The sequence below is a fragment of the Poeciliopsis prolifica genome, unplaced genomic scaffold (genome assembly GCF_027474105.1).
Source record: "Poeciliopsis prolifica strain line A6 unplaced genomic scaffold, Auburn_PproV2 SCAFFOLD003, whole genome shotgun sequence".
Classification (NCBI taxonomy): Eukaryota; Metazoa; Chordata; class Actinopteri; order Cyprinodontiformes; family Poeciliidae; genus Poeciliopsis; species Poeciliopsis prolifica.
Window position 1 is genome coordinate 4,849,954 of NW_026562378.1, and position 13,901 is coordinate 4,863,854.

Consider the following 13,901-nt stretch of genomic DNA (forward strand, 5'->3'; position numbering starts at 1 on the left):
TCTGGACATGCACCCCAGAAATGATTTAATCAGACTACAGCATGAGGCTTTCCAAGGAAACATTGAAAGCCTTTAGCCGTTGAAAGTGTGGGAAGGCTGAAAACGAGAAAATCCCAAATACCCCATAACCAGTCGGGAGCAGGAGAGTGTCTGGGAGGATCACTGTACTTCCCACGTTCTTCCCACGTTCTTCAACCCAGGAAGCAGTAATTGCCTTTGGATTATATTTCATCATGCAAAAAAAGGAGGCTGAATATGAATGTAAATTAGTGATATTTGACTATGCTGGCTTTGGGATCAGAAGACATCACTGCACGCAAGAGCTGAGCAAGATTTAAGTAAACAAAAGAGGACTTAGTGGGATTTCTAGGCATTTCTCTTTGAGGGTGTCCAGCTAATGAAGGCAGCTCTGCTACAGCATCTTGCGAGAGTATTCATACCCTGCCAGTTTTATTGATTTTTAAAAATATTTTGTCAAAGTATTTAGTTGACGGAGCAACACAAAGTTAGTGGTGGATGGGAAATTGTGTGTTTTCTGAATGAAAATCTCAAATGTGTGGTGTGCATTTGTATTCTCTGATGACATGGGAAAAATGTTGCAGGTGAAACAATCTGCCAGTGGAACAAGTGGTTTTTCAAAAACATAAAGGAATTATTGACTTTAAACAAGCTCTTATATCGTGCTGTGAAGTTACTTGTAAGTTAGTTTTGTCTTATTTTTAGTGAGCTACGATACGTGCATTACAAACTCAACCCTCCCCCCCAAAAAATACTTGGTAAGATGTTGTGTTTTTGCAGTGATTGAACAGTAAATGGAGAGGAAATGGGAAAAGACAGGAATCGAACCCAGGACCACTGCTCCGAGTACTGTGCCTTCTTTTTTTAGATTTTTTATCGTTCAAAATTGTTACGTCCATAACATTCTCCATTCCGAAACGTCGCAGTGCACTATTTTGAAATGAAAAAATGAAATGCATGGAACCTTGCGGCAAAGCGTGACAAAAGTGAGAAATAGATCGAGGGGTTTGAAAATTGACCCTCATGACGAGTGTCATGCAAGGTAACATGTAAAAGTGACGCCGCGCCTCAAATACTCAAAGTGCTTTGGTGTTGACATGGTTCGGTGCGTTTGTGTTTGGAAGAAGACATGTTCTCTACTAACTTGAGGGAGAAAAAAAAATGCAACAGTGGTTTTGATGGAAACCATGCCGTGTGTTAGGAGGACGTGCTGCAGGATGACTACACCAAAAGACAAGCTGCATTTTAAATATAGCTGAATCATGTCACAGTTTTTCCAAACACTGGTGCTCAGCAGAATGGATGTCTGTTGCTGCTGCTGCTGCTGCTTGCTGGTGTTTACTGGACGTCGGTGAAGTGAGGCGGTTCTGGTCCTCCTCTCGTCCTCCCCGCTTTGTCACTGTTTATCTCTCGCTATCTCGCCCCACGCTCTCCGTTTTGCTCGTCCTCTCTCTCTCCTGTCTTTCACACACATTTGTTTACTTTTTCCCATTTCTCATTTGTGGCTTTTTCTCTTCTTTTTTTTTTTTTTCTTACTGCACATCTGCACCCCTGCGTCACCCTCAAGTTCCTCCTTTCTCGCTGTTTTTTTGTTTTGTTTTTTTCCCCGTTCTGGTGAATCACTGGGCAGAAACAGAACCGGGTGTCAACTTGACGAACGAGGTCACACGCAGGCCCAGCAGAGCGTGTTAAATGCTGGGTCATCATAAAGCCTCTCCCCCCCACCATCTCCTCCCACCTCATCTTCACTTTAACATGCACATACAAAGTAGGCACGGCCGAGTCTCACTCCCTGCACACATCTCGCTCTGTCGTGTAACTCTGACGTCCGGTGCTTCCTCAGAAACATCATCGCTCCTTATTAGCCGGCAGCTTAAGTTTAATCACAGCAACCTGCTGGAGATGACCTCTTGATTCCACCATGTCAAACACTTGCATCAAAAAAATAAAAAGCGAGAGAGGCGGCTCTTTCCACACGCGTCATGATATTTGTGAGGTGAGAAACAAACTGGAGAAGTTCTGTGTCTTAATTTGACGTAAACCTGAAACCTGGGCGACAACTAACGATGAAAAATGTACACATTCTGACGGGCTTTTTTGAGCTTTTTTTTATTTCACCATATTAATTTATTCTCTTCGGATAGTAGAAATAACAATAATAATAAAAACCTTTGAAATCCACTTATATACAAGTATAATTTTATTTTTAAAATAGAGTAATAAACATTTTAAAATAAATGCTAACATGCTCAACCGAACATCAACACAGAATAGCGCTAATCTGTTAATATTTTTTTGGGATTAAAATATGCTTAATGAGAGTATTTTAGGTTTTTTTTACAGAAACGTTTACAGAAGCTAAACGATTTGAGGAGTTGTTTTTTTTAAATTGCAATATCTATATATATTTCTACCTTCTCAAGTTATAGAACTGGGCTATCTACTTATTTTAAATCCAAAGTAAATATTTAAGTAAGTTAAACACAATCCTCCTCTTTTTCCTAAAGTTCAGGTCAAACAAAAAGAGCATTTTTGTTGGCCCCAAATAATCAATCACTTTATGCAAATCCACCCCCTGTAAAATTCAGACCGCGCCCGTTCCACCTGACTTGTCCCGACTGCAGATCCCTCCCTCCCTCCCCGGAGTGACTCAGCCCCGCAGTGGGCCTGCCCGGGCCTGGGGAGTGTCGCTGCTGCAGCCTCAGATAAGCTCCAGCCACAGGCTAAATTTACCCGGCCTCTCACTGGAGGCGGCCAGACTCCAGAAAGCCGTCACCTTCTGACTCACGTGGCCGTTTTGGAAGCACCTCCAACGTTTCGGATAAAATGGAAGGGTCTGGAGAGAGTCAGACATAAATAAATGCAGCGAGTGAGAAGAACACGAGACAAAAGGTGTTTCTGAGGATGACTTTATCGGAGGGAGGGACGCTTCCCGGTAAAGTCATTGCTGCAAACTTGTTTATGCAATCCTTTGAGAAACTATTTGTACCCCTTGAACTAAAAGTAAAAAAAAAAAAAAAAAAAAAAATGCCTTTACTTTAAACAAGGGAAAAGGGATATGTGGTTTTCAAAATAGTTTACATGTAAAAATATTAAGTGTGACATTCATTTCCACGAATCCCAACAGAATAAATAATCCTTTGAACCACCTTTTTTCTGTGGTCACAGCTGCAGGTCTGTAATATTTGGTGGTGTCTTCTTGCTGGAACGTGAACATCAGTCTGTCTCAAATCTTTTTGCAGCCTATCTAAAATCTCCCTGTAATTATTTCCATCTACACTCTACAAACTCATTCAGAGGCTTAGTAAATGTTACATTTATAAGTTAGACGAACTCAATAGAGTCTCAGAATAAGTGATTATTTCAGTTGGGTATACTGACATAAATATTTAAAAAAATTTAACAAATGTTTCTGTAATAACCTAAAGAATTTTATTTACATGTATTTAACAGAATAACTACTAATTATTTTACAAACTATATATAAAAACCCCCATAATATTTCATGTGACAGTGAGTCAAACTGTTTGAGAAAGAGGTATTTAAACTTATCAGTATCATAGACGGCAAAATTCAATGACTTCTTCTTGTTGCTTTTTATTAGCAGTTGGCAAAGAAACTATTAATAGCATTATCGCCACCTACTGGTATGGAGTGTGGTTCGTGAAGATCTAATTCATACTATTTATACATAAACAAATAATGTTTTTCCCTCATCAAAAACATTCCTGTCTTGACTCTTGCATGCATGTTTAAGAAATCCTGTAATTTGCTGTGGACACAATATCCACATCTGCAAAACACCTGGGTGGACATAACCCCACCTTCAAGGAAGAAGCTGCTCCTCATACAGTTTCCATATTTCGATCTTCCAACCACAGAGAGCACTCATCTCCCCATCAGTCCCTTCAGACTAGCCAGCACCAATAAGCAAGCACCTGATGGAACTGCACATTTGCGGAGCTTGCAAATCTGGTTAAGGTTTACTCAAGGAGCAATGTTGGAATGACTTCAGAAAGAGCAGGAGTTTTTAAAGAGGTAAACTCTCTATTTCAGGTGTCAAGTATTTTTTTAAAACTGAAAGGAGCGTAGTTAGTTACTTGAGTGTGAAACTAAATGGCACCGTGTGCCTTGGAAACACATAAAACTGTCCCTATAAGAAATTGTTGACTGAAAACAAGCCTCTCTATCATGTTGAAAAGTCACCTTTAAGTTGGTTGTGACTTATTTCAAGCATACAAAGATATTTGCTCTAGAAATTAGACCACAAGTACTTGGTTGGCTGTTTTCTTTGCAGGCATATTAGCGAGTGCAGCTAAGAATTGTCCTGCCTGAACTGTAAACTGCAGCACCTCCAGTGATACTACGTCCGCCTTCGTTGCTGCTTTTAGGTGGACGGCCGTTTCTTGGTCGGTCTGCAGTTGTGCCAGAGCAGGTGCTTGTGAGAAAATCTTAGATTGGAATCTTGCTTTATAATTTAATCCAATCCACAAGTTCCTTCCTGAGGTATCAACCCGTGTTGTACTGTAACCACACGTGAAAAAGTTTGAGAAGTGTGATTAGAAGTGGCTGCATGAGGAAGTGAAACAAACTATATCAGCTGCAAGCAATGAAGAATAAGAACTCAAAGCGACGCAAGTTAAAAGCAATTTGTTAGCAACGCCTGAAAAATGCGGATGAGGATGAAGAGAGGGGAAAAAGATCTGTGAACAGAAACTTGTTTGACGAAATGAAAAGATGCCCAAAACCTCAAACAGTCGCTTTGGAAGAATTAGGCTGGTTCAGCGAGAAAAACTGGCCACACTGCGGAGCCTGAAACAGGTAGATTTCTATCACCTGTCTATGTAAACACTTCCTTTTGTCTCTGTGGGATGAGTGTTTTCACGTACAGTGAGGAGTGCCTTCTGCTGTTTGAAAAGAAAACAGCCAAAGTGTTGAATGTGTAAACTCTGAGAGAGACCGCGTCTCCTCCGGCTCGTCTCGTGATCGCCGGCCTCGGTTCGGAACGCCAGCGGGACCCGGAGGCGCTTTGAGCGGCCCGCCGGGTCGTCGAAACGGTGGCTGAGAAGTTGCAGGCCTGCTGTCGGTTTAATGTCTGCCAGAGCCTTTAAAACTCACTCTGATCCAGATATACTCCGGGCTTTATCACCCCCTGGAGCCAGCGGTGCGGGTTTAACTGCTTTCAGCCACTCGCACGGACTTAAACCACAAACCTGAACGTTTCACGCTATCTAGGCTGTATGTCATCCCAGTAAATGTCAGTCTGAACATCTTTGTCAGGGTGCAAATGGTAAACTTTAGATCCTCTCGGCTATAAGAGCCAGGTGAGCTGGTCGCGGCCGACAGATGGAGGTCTTGCACACACGTAACCAGGTTTATATAAAAACAAATATCTCAGGGCTGGAGGTTGGGACTCTAAAATTCCTGGTAAGGCACAAAGTGTGAAAAAGTAAATTGGAGTTATGTTCCATGATGTATGTATTTATGTTTTGATTTGGTGCCGGAAAGAAAAAAAAAAAAAACCTAACAACCTGAAACCTTTAGGACTTTGACTGCACCAAGTGCAGTTTTTTGGCTGATCTGCAATCTTCACAAAGCCTGACCTGCTGAGTCCGATTTTGCCCAATACCAGTTTTTTTTTTTATTGTCCAAAATGTGGCTAAATATACCAAGATAGTCACTGATTTGGTAACAGTGGGGTCACTAGTGTTAACTGCAAACATGCAGACCTCTCTAACGGGAGAGCAGAAGCCGTGGTGGTTGAATTTTAGACCTTTGCCAGGGTTGATAAGATCGGCTTTGGGTGCAAGTATCGGCCGATCGCCGATCTTCCAAAATTAAAGAAATCGGTGCAACTGGCGCTCACCTAATTGGGATCAACTTTGTTTTTACATTCATCTTTTTTATTGTCATTTTTTTTCTTCTGCACCAAGTCGAGCCTCCGGCTCTGTAACGCGATCCCCCAGACGAGCCGACATCCAGGAGCAGAACAATGACACGTCTCGCCCCCGCACGTCTCCGAGCTGGAGGAGTCACTGACGCCTCCAGCCTCACGTCCTCCCCTCACGTCTGCCCTAACGCAGCAGCCCGGCAGCCGCTTTCATGGCAACATCTTCACCTCCACAGAACACGCCGGGAGCCTGTTCCTTCCCTGCCACTCAGCGCGTTGTGAGCTACGCACAGAACGAAAACAGGTTGACCTTTGAGCGTCCGAGTGTCTTCACACTCGTTAGCGGCGCTCCGAAAGGTTGTTGCTGCCGCAGCATCTCGTCTTATCTCCGGCCAACACGCCTGCCGTGACGAGGAGCGCCTCTGCCTCAGACAGGGCCAGCATGTTGCTGCTGAGGGCAGGGAACCAGAGGAAGGGGTGGAAAGGAAAGAGAAAGAGGAGCGAAGAGGGTTGAGGTTAGCTGCAGCAGGGGCGGCGCACAGACCGAGACGGGGGGCGATGCGGGAGGCCCCCCCTACAAGCGCCTGACGACCACTGACAGCTGAGCTTCCCCTCTCTGCGGGGGTTTCATGACCACAAACTGACACACTCCCTCACACACACACACACACACACACACACACACACACACACACACACACACACACACACACACACACACACACACACACACACACACACACACACATGCATTGCTCCTGTTTAGCTGTCTTCTACAACCCACTGACACAAACTGACTACTCTCAGACTGCAACAGGAAGAGATTCACTTAGAGTCCAAAACACATATTTACACAAATAAACTTTTTAATTTTTTTATTTTACTCATTGTGCAAAGTTAAATCAGACCAAACTTTTTTTGTTTTAGGTCAGAATAGCCCAAATTATTTCTATTTTCTAAATGTCAGAAAACTTACACACAAATAATGATTGTAAGACAAACATTATTTGTGTTACGAACACAAATAATGTTTCACGGTATTTGTGTTTGTAACTTTCCTTGAATTTTACAAACACAAACAGTCAGCCAGTATTTAATCTTTTACAATGTATGAATTGGGTCAAAGCTTTTGAGTTTAATTCCACGGGTTGCAAATGATAGTTTGCAGTGTGTTTGCTAGTTTTTATTTGTTAAATGTGATTAATTTTAGTCTGTTCTTTATTGGGTGTAGTAGTAGTTTCACCTTTTGCCCTGGTGTGTGGTCAAACAGCGGCGGGCGGAGCGGGAGCAACAGGTGAACGGGGACATTTGGAGGAACAGACCGAACGCTTTTGTCTCCTCCTTTGACTTCTGAACTTTCGCTGTCACTGCTGATATACACGAGGACAGCTGGGAAAATGATCCCCTCTGATTCATACATGTGGTGTCGAGCGTCACAGCCGTGCCAAAAAGGTGCACAATTGCAGTTCTTTTTTTTTCTGTCCTGCAGCACTAAAACCATGTCACCATTAGTTAACCTAAGAGAGACGATGGAAAGCTGCTGCTCGAGTCAAGATGTAGGAAGGAAGCGTTTGCCATGGCACAGAAAATGTCTCTGTGTTGGCTGGTTTTTGCTTTTTATAGGCCATCTGAAGGTAAAAGTTTGAACAGGACATGTCCAGCATATGTGGGATCTGCAAAATGTAAAAGTCAGCGACAATAAATATGTTTAAATGAAAAAAGTTGTTTTAATGAGGGAAAAAAGAGAGCCGGCCCAGGGTATTGCAAGTTAAGCAGTTGCTTAGCGCCCTCCACACCGCCAGAGGGCTCCAGAGAGCAAAAAGCAAGCATGATAAAAACAAATTGAACAACATTAATTAATTCAAACTAAACACAATTACAGAAAGTTTTAAACTTTTTAAAGTACAAACTTTAAAATAGTTTGTACACAAATAAGAGGTTTTATTAAACCTAGTTACTAAGAATTAGTTTTTTGCTCAGTTCGGGACGTACAACATTGAACTAGTTGTTAATTTTATGTTTAATGTGGCACACTTTAATACCAATCTGTGTTTCAAATTCCAAATTTCTATTTCTTAGTTTACTAGTCATGTAAAGTTCAAATCAACAGCCATATTAACACCAGTATGATAAATGAGGCTGATAATAGCTATGTCACACATTTAGAGTAGCCTACGAATGATGAAGTATCTGGTGTTGACCTGTTGATATGGAGGGGTGTGCATAAGACTGATGCGACACTGTCATAAATACGATGTAATGCCTGTTTTGAACATGAAGAAGTCTTTATGAATATCTGTATGATTGATGTCTGGTCGTGCCATTCGGTAAATAACAACGCTTTTAACAATGTGTCCTTATTTTTGGTAAATAATGATACTTGAATGCAAAGATGGCCCTTTTAATTGACTTTTGGTGGAACTTTTGAAGCAACTTTGCTTCAAAGTGTCGTTATTTTACAAATGACACTTCATGACAACAGTCATAAGCATTCATAAAGACTTCTTCATGATCATAACAGGTGTTATGTTTTTGACAGTGTAATGTCAGTGTTACGCACACAACTTTAAATAAAGCGGTACCAAATCTGCATAGGGCCTCAGAAAGGTTGTGGAGATGTTGTTCTTCAGCGGGGACAGAGAAGGTGGTCGGAAAAGGTGGATGAAGTAAACGCAGAAAAATCCTGGCAAAAAAAGTTACAAAAAGTGTTTTTTGACTTTCCAGTGGGACAAAATCCTGAAATATCCAACCCAACGAGATCAAAGCATCCCGATGTGTTAGTGAGCCAAAGCCAAACCAGTAAGAGTTTGTGGTGAATAAAAGTTCACTGGAGCTCGATTCAAAGCGAATTTGGAAAACACTTTGGTCTTTTGACGTGTAAAAAGACTTTTTGCTTTTCTGCAAAAGACGGTTATACAAAATATAAACTGAATAAAAACCCACATCACACTTTTCGGATTTTAATTTTTGTTTTGTTTCTTTGTCTTTTTAAGAAATGCATTTTATCCATCAATGTCACAGTTGCAGCCTCATGGCTTTTCCCGGAGTCACGTTTGCTTCCCCGAAGACGTACCTCAACAAACTCTTGTTCTGGTCCGTTTGTACCAACCCGCTTATAAAAAGCTCTCAATATTCCCACCATATTCTGATCTGGGTCTTGGGAGCAATTCTAGAAAACATGGCCATGACTCAGAGCCAAATTGGGGCATTATTTGGACCGGGCACGGGGGATTGTGTTGATCTAAACTGCAATATAAAATCCATCCTCTGAGATATTTTCAGCCTGAAGATTTTTTTTTTTCTTTCTGCACCCACATCTTCTGCACAGGAACACCCTCCACCCCCAAACCCCCCAACTCATTTGTCCCATCATTTCTTTATGAGCATCTCCTCAGACCTCTCCTATTTTAGTATGTTCCACCAGGCATGAGTTACCGTCTTCCACGGGGAGACCTGGCTGAGCCCCCCTGCCTAATCGTAAAAGAGACACTGTGTGTCTCCGTGCAGTTCCCAATCCTTGGGGGGAGGAGGAGGGAGTCATCAGCTCTCGACGCAGAGCGAACAGGAAAGTCCACCCGGATTCACCAGCAGCTCTTTATAAGGACAAGGGAAAAAGGGCCCTGGTGCCTCTCTATATTTAGATGGACTTTATTGGGCCTCTTGTCTTTGCTTGACTGCTCTCTCCTCCCGTGCGCTGCTGTTTCCAATCATTCACCAGAGCATTGTGGGAGGGCGCCCTCCACCCCACCGCACAAGCCTGATAATGATCTCAGAGATAATAACACAGAAGAGGAAACAAGGGAGAGATGGTGGAGGAATGACAGTGGTAGGTGGTGAAGGAGAAGCTTTTTACCGTTTCCTTTCCCTTTCTGCAGGCTCATAAATGCTCTAGTTTGGAGGAAACCCAAAGGTTTTAAAGATGGATCCTGTGTGATTGGCTTATCTGGTTGGTGATGAGGCTGGATAGAGGGGGGGGGAGAGAGAGACTCTCCCTTTTGGTTTTATCTCTAAAGTAAAGTGTGTTTTATCAACAGCTTTCTCCCCCGGACCTCAAATAGCCCACCTGACTATCTCCTTCTGTCAGATCTTGGGTCAGTGCCTGGAGGCTCCACAGCCGATGGTTTCGTGACGGCACTTCAGAAAAGAGCAACTGTGGCGTTTGACGAACAAACTCCACACCGAGCAGCATGTTTAGGATCTGCCGGGTCACAAGCCTCTTCGTACAAAACACTGAAACGCAAACATACACCTGCAGGTTGGCTTCTGGGTACTTCAACCAGGTCTGTAGGCTGAGACAGACATGATGTCAAACTGTTTTTGTTTTGTTTTTAGAGTCAATAGTTGATTTTAGTGTGTAGAACGTCATCGCCATCATTCGCCCGATTTTATTTTGTAATTATGTTCTTAATTATTTTCATTCTGATCTTTACGACGCTAAAATTTCCACGTAACTTTATAATTGGTCTGTCTGATTAAACAATTTTTAAATATTAAATGATTGATATTTTGAGTTGCCTCTCAGCAAATGCTTCTTTTACTCTTATTTGAGTGATTTCTTACTCAGCTGATTTGAACTTTTACTTCAGTAAACACGTTGATGTGGTGGTACTCTCGGTTTTGGTTACTCTATCCACCTCTGCTGCTCACTGATAGGCATATAATTCTTCAATTGAATCATTTTAGAATATAATAGTGCCTAAACATTTGACATTTGCGATTCAGTTCATAGTGTTATTTTTCTCCCTCCACTTTGCTTTCAGTTTACAGTTTGTGTCACAGACACAAGCGAGTTCGATTTCTTGTCATGGCTTCCAGTTTTCACTAAATACACCAAATGATCTGCTCACAGCCTCTGACCTCATTCAGCCTGTGGTCGACCGAGCATGTTTAGTGAAAAAAACAACAACAACACAAAAACAGCAGACAGTCTTTGTGGCTGCGTCTGCCTCAGCAGTGAGCAAAGACCAGGCAGGTGGAGCTTAGTGACACAGAAAGTGCTTGTTTTGCATGTGAGCTGTCAACTTCAGGAGTCACACGAGAAAAGCCTCAACTGCCATGCAAATGGGAGGCAAATCGTATTCAAATTCGACTGATGTGGAAGAGGACGGGTCAAAGAGGCGAGAGTGAACCAGCGCTATGCGTACCGTGTGAACCCTGATGGTGCAGCGACGTACGTCAAAGTTTAATGTTTGTGTGTCTGACTTTTGGCGAAAAGGCCAGTCCAGTTTCACCACAGCGGCCACAGTTGCCCTCTGGAGAAGGACAAACTGTGACGTCAGACTGAGAGGGGGGCAGCAGCTCCGAAGACAATAGTTTACTGTGCAGGACGAGGGCCAAGGCGTGGTCTTGCTGGACAGAGGCTCTTCTCAGGGGACCGGCCCGAGCAGCTGCCTCAGCCTCTCGATCTCTGATACACACACACTGTTTCAATTCAGCATGAAAGCTGAAAGGATCCATGTTAATTCCCCCTTACACTCATGTTTCTCTGGTGTGTGTGTGTGTGTGTGTGTGTGTGTGTGTGTGTGTGTGTGTGTATGCGTGTGTGTGTGTTGGTGTGCGAGCGTGTCTGCGAGAATGCCAGTCGTTCTTTCCAGGCTCTGAGGAACGCGCGGACGGAGGTGGAGTGGGAGAGCCCCGGGGAGAGAAACGTAGCTCATAAACAGAAGCAAAACAAAGAAGCGATGGAGAGAGAAGCTCTCAATCCCTCCTGACCGCCGCTGATGCTGGCTCAGATAAACGATGGCGAGTGTGTGTCCGCAAAGTCCCGGCATGCTCCTCGCCGAACGCTGCGTTGGCTCCTCGTTTCGGTGCCGACCTGGTGCCAGACGGCCATGAATGTTCGCAAGGCATCGAAAGTCAACTCCAAAATGAGAGGACAAGGCAACATCAAGCTGGCCAACAGCTGGTCCATGTTGGGCGACTTTGAAAATAAAACCGATGGAGGTTTCAGAAGACCGAAGCCTGGGGCAGATGATGAACCTTCAAGCAAGTTAACAATACAGTCAGAGCCGCGGTGGGAAGTTTAGATGAAAACGTACTCAGACATCAGAATGGTCTAAAATCAAGACCTAAATCTGGGGGTCTGTGGCAAAAGCTGAAATGAATGTTTACAGTTGCTGAGGACTTATTTGAGTGGGCTTTAGCTACTTTGAAAAGAGGATTGGGCAAACAATTTTATATTGATTTGTGGAAAAACTGGTAAACATGCAGCTGGAGGCCAAACTTGGATCAGCGATGTACCACCTGGTCATCGGAAGGATAAATTGGCCGTCCTTTTGATTTTTTTTTATTCTGTATGTGGAGACAGCTCAATATGAGATGTGCAAACAGATGCTGAGCATCATTAAGCATGTATGAGCCGCGCATCAGCACAAAACCCACCTGCCCTTCAGCTAAGGTCTAATGACAACAAACGCAACAAAAGCCTTGGGTGATCCGCCCAGCCTCGAGGGGGCTGCGGAGCCGTCTATTCAGCCTCTCATTCACCTGTGAGAAGGGCTCAATGGGGCCTCATGTTATTAAAAGCTTTCATACACTTGGTCTGACAGCATTATGGACACCCACTCAAACAACGGTTGATGTTTACGTGGTTCAGGCTTTTGTTGAAGCGTCCGGCCTGGCTGCCTCTCTAAACGCTGGGTTATTTTACTGCAGCGCTTGAATTGAGTAGATTTCCAACATGGAGCTGGTAAGTAGTACACGACCCAAAACCATGGATGCGCAGACAATAGGCATGCGAACAAGCTAACCAGAAGGCATGGCTAGGTTACCGGTAACAATGTGTACTTAAAATCTGTAAAACATTTCCACTATTGCCACAGTTGGCGTTGGGGGGAGAAAAACTGCTACATTTAAAAATGTTGTGTAAAAAGACTTTATTCCAAAGGGAAATCATAACCCATGTCATCCAATATCTTCAAAGAGTTGATACTATGGGCAGAAAGGACCCGTGGTAGCAGTCAGTCTTCAAATGAGTCGGAGGAGGCTTCTGACTGAAGACTGTCTCATACCAGAGATCATATCTGATGACTGCCTGAAATGAAACTTATTCCAAACACCGCTGAACCTAAACATTGAACAGCAACATTCCTCGGACCAACCTGTGGTCTGTGCATCCTGTTTAAAATGCAAACAAGCACACTGCATTGTTTTGGCCGTAAGGAAGATCAACATCAACAAAAAAGGGATTTTAGTGCGATGTCACCTGGAGGCAAGACGTGTTGTGAGGTGGATGAAAACATTAACGTCATATACGAATTAACACAAAGTTTTTGTTTTTATATCCCAACACAATAAAAGCAACTTTTACGAAGCACAAACTAGAATCAGAGAAGCATGACTCTAGTGAGGTGGCATGCTCTACTTTACTACCTTGTTTTTTGGGGGGGCTTGTGGAGGGTAGTTTCTGTTGTTGTGACCATGTGACAGTTTAGTCAGGAAGAAGCTTTTTTTTTCACAGACTGTTTGTTGTCTGTTGTGAAACTCCTGGTGTATAACTGTGCTGCTCTGTAACCCGTCAGGATGAACCGTTTGACCCCTGACACACAGCTGCTCAGCGTGAGACACACAGGCTCCTGCTTCCTCCTGGGACCAACATCAGTTCGGACGTCTTCGGCTGAAGACAACCGGACGCACACACCACATTGACACACACTGAACACCAGGGCAATGTCAACCTGAGGCCATGATGAGCTGCGGAGACTCCAGATGAGTCACAAAGGTGTTGCTGCCATCTAGTGGCGGAGGAGCGCTATTGTTCCAATAGTGAAAATGTCTTTCCATGAGGAGGCGGGGGGAGAGGGGGTATTTGTGTGTAAATATAGTGACTATAGATAGTCACTATTATTATTGTTTTCTTTAAAAAAGATCTCAAAAGTCATTCATTAACAAGTGAATGACTTGTTAATGAATAAAATATTTTTATTCATTAACAATTTTTGAATCTGAATTAATGTTTGGAGGCAGATGTTTATACACCTTTACTTTCAGTCAT